This window comes from Lathyrus oleraceus, chromosome 7 (assembly GCF_024323335.1).
Source record: "Lathyrus oleraceus cultivar Zhongwan6 chromosome 7, CAAS_Psat_ZW6_1.0, whole genome shotgun sequence".
In the NCBI taxonomy this organism is placed as follows: domain Eukaryota; kingdom Viridiplantae; phylum Streptophyta; class Magnoliopsida; order Fabales; family Fabaceae; genus Lathyrus; species Lathyrus oleraceus.
The window spans coordinates 440,774,349-440,788,977 of NC_066585.1; positions in this window are offsets into that span (position 1 = coordinate 440,774,349).

Genomic DNA, 14,629 nt, shown 5'->3' on the forward strand with positions numbered 1-14,629 from the left:
ATCAGAAGTATAAGGAATAGGGCCAGGAGTGGTAATAATCATGGGAGACACTCTAACTTCAACAACAGTCTTCACCAGGCCTTCAGTAGTAATTTTGATAGGACCCTTGGAAGTGATCTTGACAGGGCCTTTGGAGGTAATCTTCACTGGCACTTTATCAACCATATCCACATCTTCAAACTTCTTACCTCGAGTTAGGTGTTCACACATACTTTCCACAGAAGGAGTTCTCTCAAACAATATAGTGTAATTGTCCATGAGGCGTTGAATACCATCTTTCAACTTCCAGCAGCTATCAGGTTTGTAGGCACAATAAAAACAGTCTTCGTTGCAACCTGGAAAGAATCCAGCCTGCACTAGCTTCTTCTTGATAATAGATAAGGGAGTAGTCACATCTGCTACTGAGGAAACATATGAAACTTCATCAACAACATTAACAGTCTTCTCATGATTGGTCATGGGAGCAGTAATCACATTTGGAGTCCCAGGAGGGTCAAATTCAATCTCCCCAGCTTCAATCATATCTTGAATCTTATTTTTCAGCACCCAGCAATTGTTGGTGTCATGTCCCGGACAATTAGAATGATAGGCACATCGTGCATTAGGATTGTACCGAGGAGAGGAAGTATTAGGATTCTGAGGAGGGTCCTTCAAAGTAATGAGTTCCCCTTTCAACATGTGTTGCAAGGCTTAGGCCAGTGACATGTTGATCTTGGTGAATTGTCTTCTAGGCTTCTGTTGATTACTCTGTGGTAGCTCTGGTGTTGCAGGAGTAGGATTAGAAATGTGAACTGCTCCTACGGATTGGTGACTTCTGTTACGGCCAGGTTGACCATACACAGCATTAGACTCCTTCTTTCCACTAGGGGGCTTCTTTGCAGTGCTTGATGAAGAGGCACCCACCTGTATCTTACCACTTCTTATACCACTTTCCACACGCTCTCCAGTCATTATCAGCTCAGTGAAACCAGATGATGAACTTCCAATAAGGTGACTATTGAAAGGACTATTCAGCGTACTCATAAACATATCCACTAGCTCCCTGTCAGTCAGAGGAGGTTGAACTCTGCCAGCCAGGTCTCTCCATTTCTTGGCATACTCCTTGAAATTCTCCTTAGCACCCATTGACATGCTTTGTAGCTGCATGCGAGTAGGTGCTAAATCAGCATTGTATTGGTATTGCCTGTAGAAGGCCTCAGCAAGATCATTCCAATCACGAATATTGACACTCTCCAATTGATAGTACCATTCCAATTGAGCTCCAGACAAGCTCTCTTGGAAGAAATGAATCCATAACTTCTTATCAGCAGTATGTGGTTGAATCCTCCGGACATAGAATCTTAAATGCAGCTTGGGACATGAGACACCATCATACACCACAAAAGCAGGGACCTTGAAACCAATAGGTATAACCACTCCAGATATTAAACTCAGATCTTCAAAATCCAGCCCAGAAGATTTTTGTAACTCCATAGCATTCATTCTATCCACCAGCATCTTGTACTTATGATAATAATTTGCTTCAGAATCAGAATCTCCCACAGTATCATGGGGACTACCTCCCTCTTTCTCAGAATTTTCAGACTCATAATCATCAACCTGTTCCTTTGTCTTGATAGGGCCTCTGAATCTTCTTCCCAGATTGATAAGGCCTCCTGATCTTCTAGTCTTCTTCTTCTTCTTAGCCAGCAATGTCTTCAACTCATCTTGCCCCTTGGACAAGTTCAGAATCAACTCTTGGAATTGTGCATTCTGAGCCTGGAGATCTTTGACAGTCTGTTCAAGAGCCATTTCAAATGAAATAAACAGCGAGAAGATAAGATACATGTTCATAAGAAACCTGTGATGCAATAATATGGTATGTAGATGCTTATGCAATGTTTTCAAGGACCGTAGGATTTTAATTTGTGTAAACCACCAAAAAGTAAGCTTTTATTAGTAATAAACTTGTTTGCCCCTTGGGCTTATAATAAAAATGAAATGAATACAAAAAATGGGGTTTTAAGTCTCCCATGGACGTTTCCTCTTTGTGTTGAGGTATGAGTTGAGATTCCGCTCCTCGTGAAGTTGTTTTGTTAGCTCCAGGATTCTTTCCTGACTTGCCTTGTAATGAGTCTCAAAAGTATCTCTTTGCTCCTTCAACTGGATCCAGGACCTCTGTAACTCTTCCATTTCAGTGGGCATGTCTGGATGAAGAATGATGTAAGAAGTATCTCCTTCAGCAACAGGCTCCATGGTAACTGGCAGGATAGCAGGATATGGCATCATAAGAGTCTGAGCACGAGATCGTACCCATCTGAGATATGGTTCCATAGGAATGGTGTACTTGGGTTCCAGAGTCTTGCTGTCAACCTTGTTCACTTTACCCCATGCTCGTATGAACCTTTGACGGTAACCTTGAAGATCGTTGTCGTAGTCGAACATAATACCCTGAATAAGCATGTCATGAGGACCATCAGTCCGAGCGTAACCAAACTGACGTAGAGCTAAAGAAGGGTTATAGGTAATGCCCCCTCTTATGCCAAGGAGTGGCACATTAGGGAACTCCCCACAATGGTCAATGATGGTAACATTCTCCATAGATCTAGAGCACCAACGAATATCTGAATGAGAAAGTGACATAATCCTCTTGGACCACCTGAACCCTTGTTCATTCTTCATCACTGATCGAGGAAGGTGAGAAATAAACCACCTAGATAATAGAGGTATGCAACACATCAGAGTTCCTCGTGCCTTCGTAGTACGGGTATGAAGAGAGTGTAAGATGTCTCCAAGTAATGTAGGCACTGGATTGCGAGTCAGAAATATGTTGATGGCGTGTACGTCTATGAACTGGTATGGATTGGGGAACAGTACTAAGCCATAAATCAATAGGGCTAAGATCTCCTCAAAAGCATCATAACTCATAGCCTTCAGGAATACTTGAGCTTTCTCCATCAATACCTTAGCAAGAATACCCTTAACTCCACTCCTTGTTTCTAGGATAATGTCTGATTTCTTTAAATGTAAGGCTGCAGCAATGACTTCAAGTTTAGGCTCTTTTTCCAAGCCTGTGAAGGGTTTCTGATCAAGAATAGGTATACCCAGAAGCTTGGAGAACTCTTCCATTGTAGGAACCAGTTGATAGTCGGGAAATGTGAAGCAATGATGTTTAGGGTCAAAGAACTGAAACAGGACACTCATCATGTCTTCATTGAACCCTGAAGTGACAAGATCCAGTAGGTGACCATGCCTCTTGATGAACTGGGAGTTTTCAGAAACTTGAGAGACCAATTGCTTAAGCTTAGGAGGTATTCCTACAAAGTTGATCCGGATAGTATTCCTACGAGCAGAAGCCATGACCTGCAATAAAGATAAATCCTTTGGTCCTTGAAATGGTTAGTGAAAATGCTATGCTTATGATGCATGATGATGCTATGATGTTATGCTCAATCACAAACATGTGGCACACACAAACAAGTCACACAATAGCCCTAGGTTTGAAGGCTTGCATGAGGTTTAAAGGTAAGTACCCTCCCCTGAAGTTTAGTTGATTCATCCTGTCCTACAAAAGTAACCAGGTTCTAAGGGATCTCAAAATCATTGATCCTTCACAAGGGTGGTTGTTCAGTAGGCAACTTACTTGCCAACCAAAACCCTCCAAGTTTAGGATCTCAATGAGTGTAGTATCGAGTATCAACCAACTTCAGTCTTCACCAAAGCCGGTTATCTCACTACTTTCTAAAGGCCAAGATGGGATGACTAGGGTTCTAAAAGTCAGTTAGTGTATTGACAACATATGGCAGCCTCATATTATCCTCAACTTGCTTAAGGAACATAAGCACCAACCAAGAAGTCACACTAACTATGGCCACCAGATCAACCATATCGATATACGCCGTACAGTGTCCTTGGTCTATTGCCATTTACCTAAGGTACACTAGATCCGGGTTAGGGTCTTTCACACATAAGAGCACCCAACAGATAAGTATAAAGCAAACAAGGCAAACAATTTTAAAGTGATCTAATTCCTAAGGGTACCCCTCTTTTATTAAGTCTCCAGTGGAGTTGCCAGTTCTGTAACACGGTGGGAGAACTGACTTTAGTTAAATGTTGCGGATAGCAAGAGTCGCCACCGACTTTTATTTTATCCAAAAGGAAAGGACATAAAAGAACAGGAAAGACCATAAAAAGATTTTGAGTTCGGGGGGTAGGTTATACAAAGGGAAGGTATTAGCACCCTTTATATCCATGGTTATCCATGGGCTCTTAGTTACTTAGCTCACTTTATTTGTTTGTAAGAGTGTAATGTGTGATTAGAAAAATTTCTTTAAGTACTTTGTAATGGCCCTCGTATGGGTGTATACAAAGCCTAGTTTAGAAGTTGTGAGGTGTAAAAGTAATTTTGAAAAGTGTGAGCAAGTAACTATGAGATACCTACCCTAGATTAAGTCTTTCGTGTTCTCGTATATTCTTTCAATGGTAAGACTGTCCCTATTATTAAGGAATAGGTAGTCATTACCTTGGATGTGTTTAAGGGACGGGCGTAGGGTTATCGTATGGTCAATGAAGGCAACATAAGGGGTGTCTTTAGCAACTCGTAGGGACTATCATCATATTTACCGAAGGGACAAGATCATTATATCGTAGGCAACCTCGTAGGGACTTGATCTTTTAAGTTTATAGGGACTTGATGATTTTTCTGTTTGAAGGGACTTTGCTTAAGACACCCCTATTTTCGAGGGACTTGACCATTTAAAGAAGGCAACCAAGAGGAATACCCTAGGAAGTACAGATGGCGATCAAAGATCGACTTACGTGTGTGAGTGTTATTTTTCAGATATTTGTCTTGAATTTAATTTTCTAAGTTCAATTATTTACAGTTAGTTTTTTGCACTCCCTAAATTACTAACCACGCAATAAATATTTACAAAAATAAAAGCAAGAAAAATAAATTCCTAAACTATTACATGACTATGGGACAAATACATAATAATCAGGCGAGAAAGGATAAATTTACAACCTATACATTTGTTCCTAATATTATAAATAAAACAAAATTAAAATAAGGAAAATAATGAAGCAAAAATAGAATAGATAAAAGCAAATAATAATAAAATAATAAATAAACAATGGTAATAAAGCAATAATAAAATAACAATAATAATAAAGTGATAATAAAAAGGTTAGAATTTTAAAAGAAATTATTTTAAGTTAAACAAGTTAGATTTTTTAGAAGTTATTAGAAAAATATGAGTTTAAAATAAATTAGTAATAATAAAAGAATTTAAAATACATTAATGTACAAATTATAAAATAAAAGAGTTATATGAAAAATATTAAGTTAGTTATTTACAAAATAAATAAAGATTATAGAAAATATCAAATTATTAGATTAATAGGTTTATTATTATTATTCAATTAGAAAAAATGGTCAATTAGATTTTATTTACAAAATATATAAGGATTTATTATTATAAGTAAGTAATAAAAAAAAGTTATTAAAATAGTTAGTATTTATTATTTATTTACAAAAAATATAAAGGTTATAGAAAAATATTGAATAATTAATTTAGTAGGTTTTCACGCCCTACATTACTAAACCACGCAGTTAATATAGGATCAATGGCAGGAATTTAAATGGCAGAAAAATAAATGGCAGAAAAATAAAATGGCAGAAAATAAATGGCAGAAAAATAAAATGGCAGAAAATAAATGGCAGAAAATAAAATCATAATTATTACAACGCTTTGGGGCAGTTACATAATAAAGATGGCGAAAAGTAAAATTGAAAATATTACAAGTTAAAACTTAAAATATTACAAGGGCGAAGCAGTTACAGTGTATGAATAACATAAATAAGAGTGAAAATAGGAAATAATAATAAGGTTTGTTAAGGTTTAAAAAAAGGTTTATGGTTCAGAGAAAATAACACGGTTAAAGTTTTAGGTTTGAAATTTAGAGTTTGTGGCGAAATTGTCAGGGTTTAGGAAAAATCAGGGTAGTTAGTTATGAAAAAAATGTGCAGATCTAAATATATGTATATAAAAAAAATATGAATTAAAAAAAAACAACGGCGTTGCTAGCGCAAAATTGCGATCATCGCAACTGGATCGGATAACACAAATGTCACGCCTCATACACGTATATGTGAAAACGGCGTATTGACACGATCCGATCCGAAAACACAATCAAATTATAACATAAAATAGAAATATATATATATTTAACACACTAGTTACATATATGAACATGTATTTGAAACACAGTAACAAATATATCAACAAAATAGATAAAGTATATATCATATATAAACTATTACCGAACTGTGTGTACGATAGTATAGATCAGCCACTCTCAGTTTCTCTTTTTTGTTCTATCTTTCGGCCTCTTCTATCAGTCATGCTAGTAAATATATATAGGAACAAATTAGGTTAATGATAATGGGCCTAAGTTTATTTTGAAACCCAATATTAAATTAAAAACTGAATAAAGTTAAATAATTAAAATAGTTAAAATTAAAATAAAAACTAATTAACCTATTTATTTATTCTAGACCCAATATAAAAATAAATAGACTCAAAAAAAAAAGTCGGGCACCAAAATGCTCGAAAAAATAAAATGAACACGTCAAAATAATCAGCGCGAAATAAATGACTCGGAAAATTACAGTGTTTGGTCGGATTTTGAAATAAAAATTATGACCATTTAAACTGCTCAGACTGATCAACATATGACCAAAAATAGTCGTAAAAATATTTTTAGCATGTCAAATTAAACCACGTGAACCGCAGATTAATGTTACCGACATTTGCAAACTTAAACTTGACATTTTTTCGTTGACTAATTTTAGGCACAGTTAAAAAGTTAATTTGACCAGTCTGTTTGTAAATTCCGAGAAATTATTCCGGCTAATATTAAGACAGAAAAAAATGTTATGCTATGAAGATGATGCAAATGAATGTGAAACAAAAAATTGGTTAGAGTAAAAAATAGAGGGCAAATTTTGGGGTGCAACAGCTGCCCCTGTTCAATTTTCTGAAACCTGAGGAGTTAGATTGGCCTGTGTGCCATTCGTGACTTGGAAGGTTGAAGGGGATTGAACTCAAAAGCCCAAAAATTTGCACTCGCCGGTGCGTAAAGTAACACTGATGACTGGTTGTATATGCTTAAGTGGGCTTGAAGATGCCACTTGGAAGAACTGGAGATGGGCTTATAGATGCCATCCATAATATCAGGAGGTGATAATATCTTGATGTTGATACTGGATATTAGTACTAGGTCTTCGTATAGGCCGTCTCTGAATCGTATCTAAGAACATACTTTTAATTTAAGTGTCAGAACCAAATCTTCGTGGCGATTTCTTTCTGAATTAAGTATCAGCACTAGACCTTCGTATAGATCGTCTCTGAACTGTTTTGAATTGTTGAATAGACCAGTAGAAATAAATCTTCGTGATGATTATCTCTTCTGGAAATATCCTGGATTAGGGAATAGATCTTCGTATAGACCGTTTGCCTAATATCCAAGAACAAAAGAGTGTCAGGATGAAATCTCATGAAAATATCCTGGACTAGGGAATAGATCTTCGTATAGACCGTTTGCCTACTATCCAAGAACAAAAGAATATCAGGATGAAATCTCCTGAAAATATCATGGACTAGGGAATAGATCTTCGTATAGACCGTTTGCCTACTATCCAAGGACACCTTGAGTAATGATTAAGTATCAGCACTAGATCTTCGTATAGATCGTTTCTGACCTGTTGTGAATTGTTGATAGTATTTTATCTGTATATAACCATCCTGCAAGGAAAAGGTTAGTTTATGCAATATGTATGCATGCATGGCATGGTGCATCTAAGTAAATGTATTATGCACTTATGGATATGCTATGGTATGATGTAAATGATGTATGTATGAATCATGCGGCCTGAAGCGTCCGGATATCTTTGTATAACAACTGCTGGCTAGGGAAGATAAATCCCGATTCGTTGCTGAAGAATATGAGGAACTCGTTCCCGTCTTGTTTGATAGTATAGTATTTGTCACTTCCCGTATTCGTTCGTCGTACTTCTATTGAAGGAATAAGTTCCTGAGTATCCCGACTGAGGATAAAAGAGATGGACATAAATTCAAGGGGAGACGTAATTCGAAGCATCTATAAAGATAGATTTGCTCTACTGGGGATTTGTAGTGGGGATGAATCGGCGAAGCTTCGTTGAACTACTACCCTCATCCGTCTTTAGTAAATACTATTACTGCATTTTATGCATTTCTGGTAGACATCAATCGTATTTAAAAGCATACATACATTCAAACACAACCAATGGACGTTTTCGCTTATGTAAATAGAGTAAAAGTAAATCTGGAGTCAAAGATGAAATTTTATTTATATCACAAAGTGACCTATACATAGGCAAGTTTGTACAAGGAGACAGAAATCCTAGTAAGAGGAATTCGTCGTAAATTTTTTATAAAACAAAGAAAACAGCTATGTGAAAAATGATCCTATTGAGTTTCAATTCTACTATTGCCATTATCTTCAAATATCTCATCTTCTGCTGTTGAGACAGAAACGATTGCATTGATTTTTATCTGTTTGAACTTGATTTAGGTAGCACCATCAGTTGAAGTTACATGAGTGATCCAAACGAGACATAGTCATACGCTTTAATCCCTAACTTTTGCCTGGATTGCCCTTTCAGGTTTTCAATCCACCGGGATACCCTTTTTTGCCCAAGCCGCCTTTTCAGGTTTTCGACTTGCCGGGTGTACATTTTTTTTATATATATCCCTAATTTTTGCCCGAACCCTTTTGGTTTGCCGGGATGCCCTTATTTTTGCCTAGGCCAGTCAACCTAGCGGGTCTCTTTTTATGCGTAGTATTTTTTAACTATGTCTGCATTTACAGGCTGTGGAAAGTCTTCACCATCCGTAGTAGTAAGCATCATGGCACCTCCTGAGAATACTCTTTTGACCACAAATGGTCCTTCATATGTAGGAGTCCACTTGCCCCTAGGATCACCCTGTGGTAGTATGATACGCTTGATTACCAAGTCACCAGCCTGATATACCTTTGGCTTAACCTTCTTATTGAAAGCTTTGATCATCCGTTTCTGGTACATCTGACCATGACAAACAGCTGCCAACCTCTTCTCATCAATCAAATTTATCTGGTCGAGTCGAGTCTGAATCCATTCATCCTCGTCTAAACCTGCCTCTTTCATGATTCTTAGAGAGGGAATCTGAACTTCCACTGGTAACACGGCTTCCATTCCGTAGACCAAAGAGAAAGGAGTTGCCCCTGTCAAAGTGCGCACCGAAGTGCGATAACCATGAAGAGCAAAGGGTAACATCTCATGCCAGTCTTTGTATGTTACTGTCATCTTTTGTATGATCTTCTTAATATTCTTATTAGCAGCCTCCACGGCGCCATTCATCTTTGGCCGGTACGGAGAAGAGTTATGGTGTTTTATTTTGAACTGCGGGCAGAGTTCAGCACGCAATAAATATTTATAAAAATAAAAGCAAGAAAAATAAATTCCTAAACTATTACATGGCTATGGGACAAATACATAATAATCAGGCGAGAAAGGATAAATTTACAACCTATACATTTGTTCCTAATATTATAAATAAAACAAAATTAAAATAAGGAAAATAATGAAGCAAAAATAGAATAGATAAAAGCAAATAATAATAAAATAATAAATAAACAATGGTAATAAAGCAATAATAAAATAACAATAATAATAAAGTGATAATAAAAAGGTTAGAATTTTAAAAGAAATTATTTTAAGTTAAACAAGTTAGATTTTTTAGAAGTTATTAGAAAAATATGAGTTTAAAATAAATTAGTAATAATAAAAGAATTTAAAATACATTAATGTACAAATTATAAAATAAAAGAGTTATATGAAAAATATTAAGTTAGTTATTTACAAAATAAATAAAGATTATAGAAAATATCAAATTATTAGATTAATAGGTTTATTATTATTATTCAATTAGAAAAAATGGTCAATTAGATTTTATTTACAAAATATATAAGGATTTATTATTATAAGTAAGTAATAAAAAAAGTTATTAAAATAGTTAGTATTTATTATTTATTTACAAAAAATATAAAGGTTATAGAAAAATATTGAATAATTAATTTAGTAGGTTTTCACGCCCTACATTACTAAACCACGCAGTTAATATAGGATCAATGGCAGAAATTTAAATGGCAGAAAAATAAAATGGCAGAAAATAAATGGCAGAAAATAAAATCATAATTATTACAACGCTTTGGGGCAGTTACATAATAAAGATGGCGAAAAGTAAAATTGAAAATATTACAAGTTAAAACTTAAAATATTACAAGGGCGAAGCAGTTACAGTGTATGAATAACATAAATAAGAGTGAAAATAGGAAATAATAATAAGGTTTGTTAAGGTTTAAAAAAAGGTTTATGGTTGAGAGGAAATAACACGGTTAAAGTTTTATGTTTGAAATTTAGAGTTTGTGGCGAAATTGTCAGGGTTTAGGAAAAATCAGGGTAGTTAGTTATGAAAAAAAAATGTGCAGATCTAAATATATGTATATAAAAAAAAATATGAATTAAAAAAAAACAACGGCGTTGCTAGCGCAAAATTGCGATCATCGCAACTGGATCGGATAACACAAATGTCACGCCTCATACACGTATATGTGAAAACGGCGTATTGACACGATCCGATCCGAAAACACAATCAAATTATAACATAAAATAGAAATATATATATATATATATATATATATATATTTAACACACTAGTTACATATATGAACATGTATTTGAAACACAGTAACAAATATATCAACAAAATAGATAAAGTATATATCATATATAAACTATTACCGAACTGTGTGTACGATAGTATAGATCAGCCACTCTCAGTTTCTCTTTTTTGTTCTATCTTTCGGCCTCTTCTATCAGTCATGCTAGTAAATATATATAGGAACAAATTAGGTTAATGATAATGGGCCTAAGTTTATTTTGAAACCCAATATTAAATTAAAAACTGAATAAAGTTAAATAATTAAAATAGTTAAAATTAAAATAAAAACTAATTAACCTATTTATTTATTCTAGACCCAATATAAAAATAAATAGACTCAAAAAAAAAGTCGGGCACCAAAATGCTCGAAAAAATAAAATGAACACGTCAAAATAATCAGCGCGAAATAAATGACTCGGAAAAATACAGCGTTTGGTCGGATTTTGAAATAAAAATTATGACCGTTTAAACTGCTCAGACTGATCAACATATGACCAAAAATAGTCGTAAAAATATTTTTAGCATGTCAAATTAAACCACGTGAACCGCAGATTAATGTTACCGACATTTGCAAACTTAAACTTGACATTTTTTCGTTGACTAATTTTAGGCACAGTTAAAAAGTTAATTTGACCAGTTTGTTTGTAAATTCCGAGAAATTATTCCGGCTAATATTAAGACAGAAAAAAATGTTATGCTATGAAGATGATGCAAATGAATGTGAAACAAAAAATTGGTTAGAGTAAAAAATAGAGGGCAAATTTTAGGGTGCAATACTTACTTAGTTTATTTACTGTCTTTCACCACTCATTTTTTCGATTGTGTTGATTCCAGGGTGGCGCAAGTATCGCCATTCGAACCAAAGCTACAACTTCCGTCGTGCCAGCTTCCATAGTAGATGTCTTAAATAGCGCTGGGGAACCTACCTATCGACCGTCATTTGAAAAAAGCTCCATGAGTGAGATCAATCAACCTCTTTCTGGTGGCCTTGATACTTCACCACCAAAGACCACTACTCAACACTCCCACACCAGCGGCTCCGATCATGAAACTACTTCGAACAAAGAAGATGACGCTGGAGTGAACCAAGATACCATGGTGGTGGATGAAGGAGTTCAAGTTGGAAACAATCCTGGAGACGATTTACGCAACATCGAAGGAATAGTTGATCCCCAGAAAGAGGGTGGCAATGGCGAAGATATAATGATAGAGGAAGAAAATGAAGGTAATCAGACCTCAATCTTTGTTGGTTATAATGATGAAGGCTCTGAGGAAAGGGAGGATGATATAGGCAAAGGGCGGGCTCAGAGCCAAACTCTTGCCCTTCCAACTATTGCAGCTATTCCGACAAGCAGAGTTTCGACAAGTAGTATTGGGGTCTCTCTGCAGAAGGACTGGCTATTCTAAAACGAAGCCAACCCCTTGAATATTTGAAGGTTATGTTAAAGATCTTATGAGAAAAGCCTTAGCACTACTTCGACGTCTGAAGATCAATCTTCGAGCACTCCTGAAGATGAAGTGTTTTCCAAGATTAAGGACAAGATCTTTAAAGGTGACTTGTTCCTACTACTGTTGGTTGATTCTTCTGCCCCCTTAACCTTGAAGCCTTTTCTTAATCAATTCGACCTGCTAGAAACTTCCCCTGAAGTTGCCAATGTTATCTTGGAGATAGGCACTATGAACGATCAAGTTGTCGCAGATTATAAGCTGCTACCTCAGCTAACAGGGGAGATCGAAAAGAAAGTTGGCTCTGAGGAAGCTTCCTGGGATGTCGCCACCGAGTCAACCAACAAGGCGATGGAATTAGAACAGACTAAACAAAAGAATAAAGAGAAGATCAAAGTCCATGATCGTGATATTGCTCCGTGGAGAAAGCAAATAGAAGAACTGCAGGAAAAAATCCCTGAAGTCGAAAGAAGCAAAAGTGAACTCCTAGAGTTTGATGATGCCTTGATGGCTAAAGAGCTAGAATTCGACATGGAGTTCGTCGAACAGGCTCGGAAACTTGAGTCTAAAATCAAACTTCTTCGATCGAAAAGGTCTTTATGCGAGAAACGTCAGGAACTTCTTAAAGCAAAGTACCTTCAGATCAAGGTCAACCTTCCTTTCTAGTTTTAGTCTCCTTTCCAATTTTTTTCCTATTTTAATATAATGAGATATAAGTTTTAATTATAATGAATATTAGCTATTTGGGCCTTCAAATCAAATGTAAACCATTTTGGCACTTTTACCATATTGGCTTTGATTAACTTATACATAATTACTCATTTCTTATTTTTATCTTTTGGAGTACCAACCTATACTTTTTTAAATATTTCCCATTTACTCTCAAGATCCTCTTGTCTTCATTAAGTTCCTCAATTTCCTATGCACCATTAGAAAATACTTGCAAAATCCAAAAAGGGCCTTCCAACTTTGGAGACCACTTCCCTAAGGTCCTATCCTTTCGATCCATTGGAAGGATCACTTTCCAAACCAAGTCTTCAGGCGAAAAACTTTTGATATTTACCTTCTTGTTATAAGAGTTCTCTACTCTCTTCTTCTGCCGTTTTAATAACTCCAAGGCATTTAATCTTTCTTCATATAAATTAATTAATTCATCCAGCATCATATTCCAATATGGCTCTGATGGAATTTCATGATGCCTTTGAATTCTTGTGGATTGTAGGTGAATCTCTACTGGTAGAACAACATCAAGACCAAAGGTCAGCCGAAAAGGGGTCGAATTAGTGGCTTCTTTGGGAGAGGTACGACATGCCCACAAAATCTGATCTAAAGTTTTGTGCCAATTTCTAAGCTTCTTCCCCACATGCTTCTTAATCAAACCAAGAATCACTTTATTAGCATCTTCGACCTGTCCATTAGCTTGGGCATAATATGGCGTCGAAGTCAACTGTTTGAAACCTATTTCTTTAGCAAATTCTTGCATCTTTCGACTAGTGAATACTAACCCTTGATCTGTTGTGACAGTCTCAGGGATTCCAAATCTATAAATAATATGCTTCTGGATAAAATCGATCATATCTTCCTGATTTATGTTTGGTAAAGTTACATCTTCGATCCATTTCGTAAAATAATCAATACGTATCAGGATATACCTCTGACTCTTAGATGATGGTGGTCGGATTTCCCCAATTAAATCTAAAACCCAACCTCTGAATGGCTAAGGCTTGATGATAGAGTGCAATTCTCTCGCGGGAACATGTTGTATGCCTGCATGTAGCTGACATTCTTAGCATCCTTTTGCAAATTCTATGCAATCTTTCAACATAGTAGGCCAATACATCCCTTGGCAAAATAAGAGCCATTTCATCTTATGTCCAACTTGGTGTGCCCCACACGCCCCACTATGGACAGTCGAAAGGGCTAAATATGCCTCTGACACACTGAGGCACTTAAGCAAAAATCCTTCAGGAGACTTCTTAAACAACTTCAATCCCAAAAGAACATAACTTAACGCTCGATACCTGGTTTTTTGATCCGAAGTCACCGTTGGATTTTGTAGATATTCCACTATTGGTTTCCTCCAATCTCCATCTGTCAGATTGTCTATTGCCAATATTTTGAAGTTTCCTTCATCAGCGTATCCCAACTTTGTCTTTTCTAAGTCTGACGGGATTAATCTGGTTGATACAACCTTTCCTCTGACTTCGATGACTTTTTGCAAATTTTCTTTTGAATTTTTATACCCAAATGCAATTTGAGCCAAATAATTAGCCATTTGATTTTCCAATCGAGGTATATGTTGAATTTTAGCCATCTCAAATCTTTTTAGCAATCGACTGGCTATTATGAAGTACATAATTAAATTCTCCTTAATACATTTGTATTCTTTTGTGATCTGT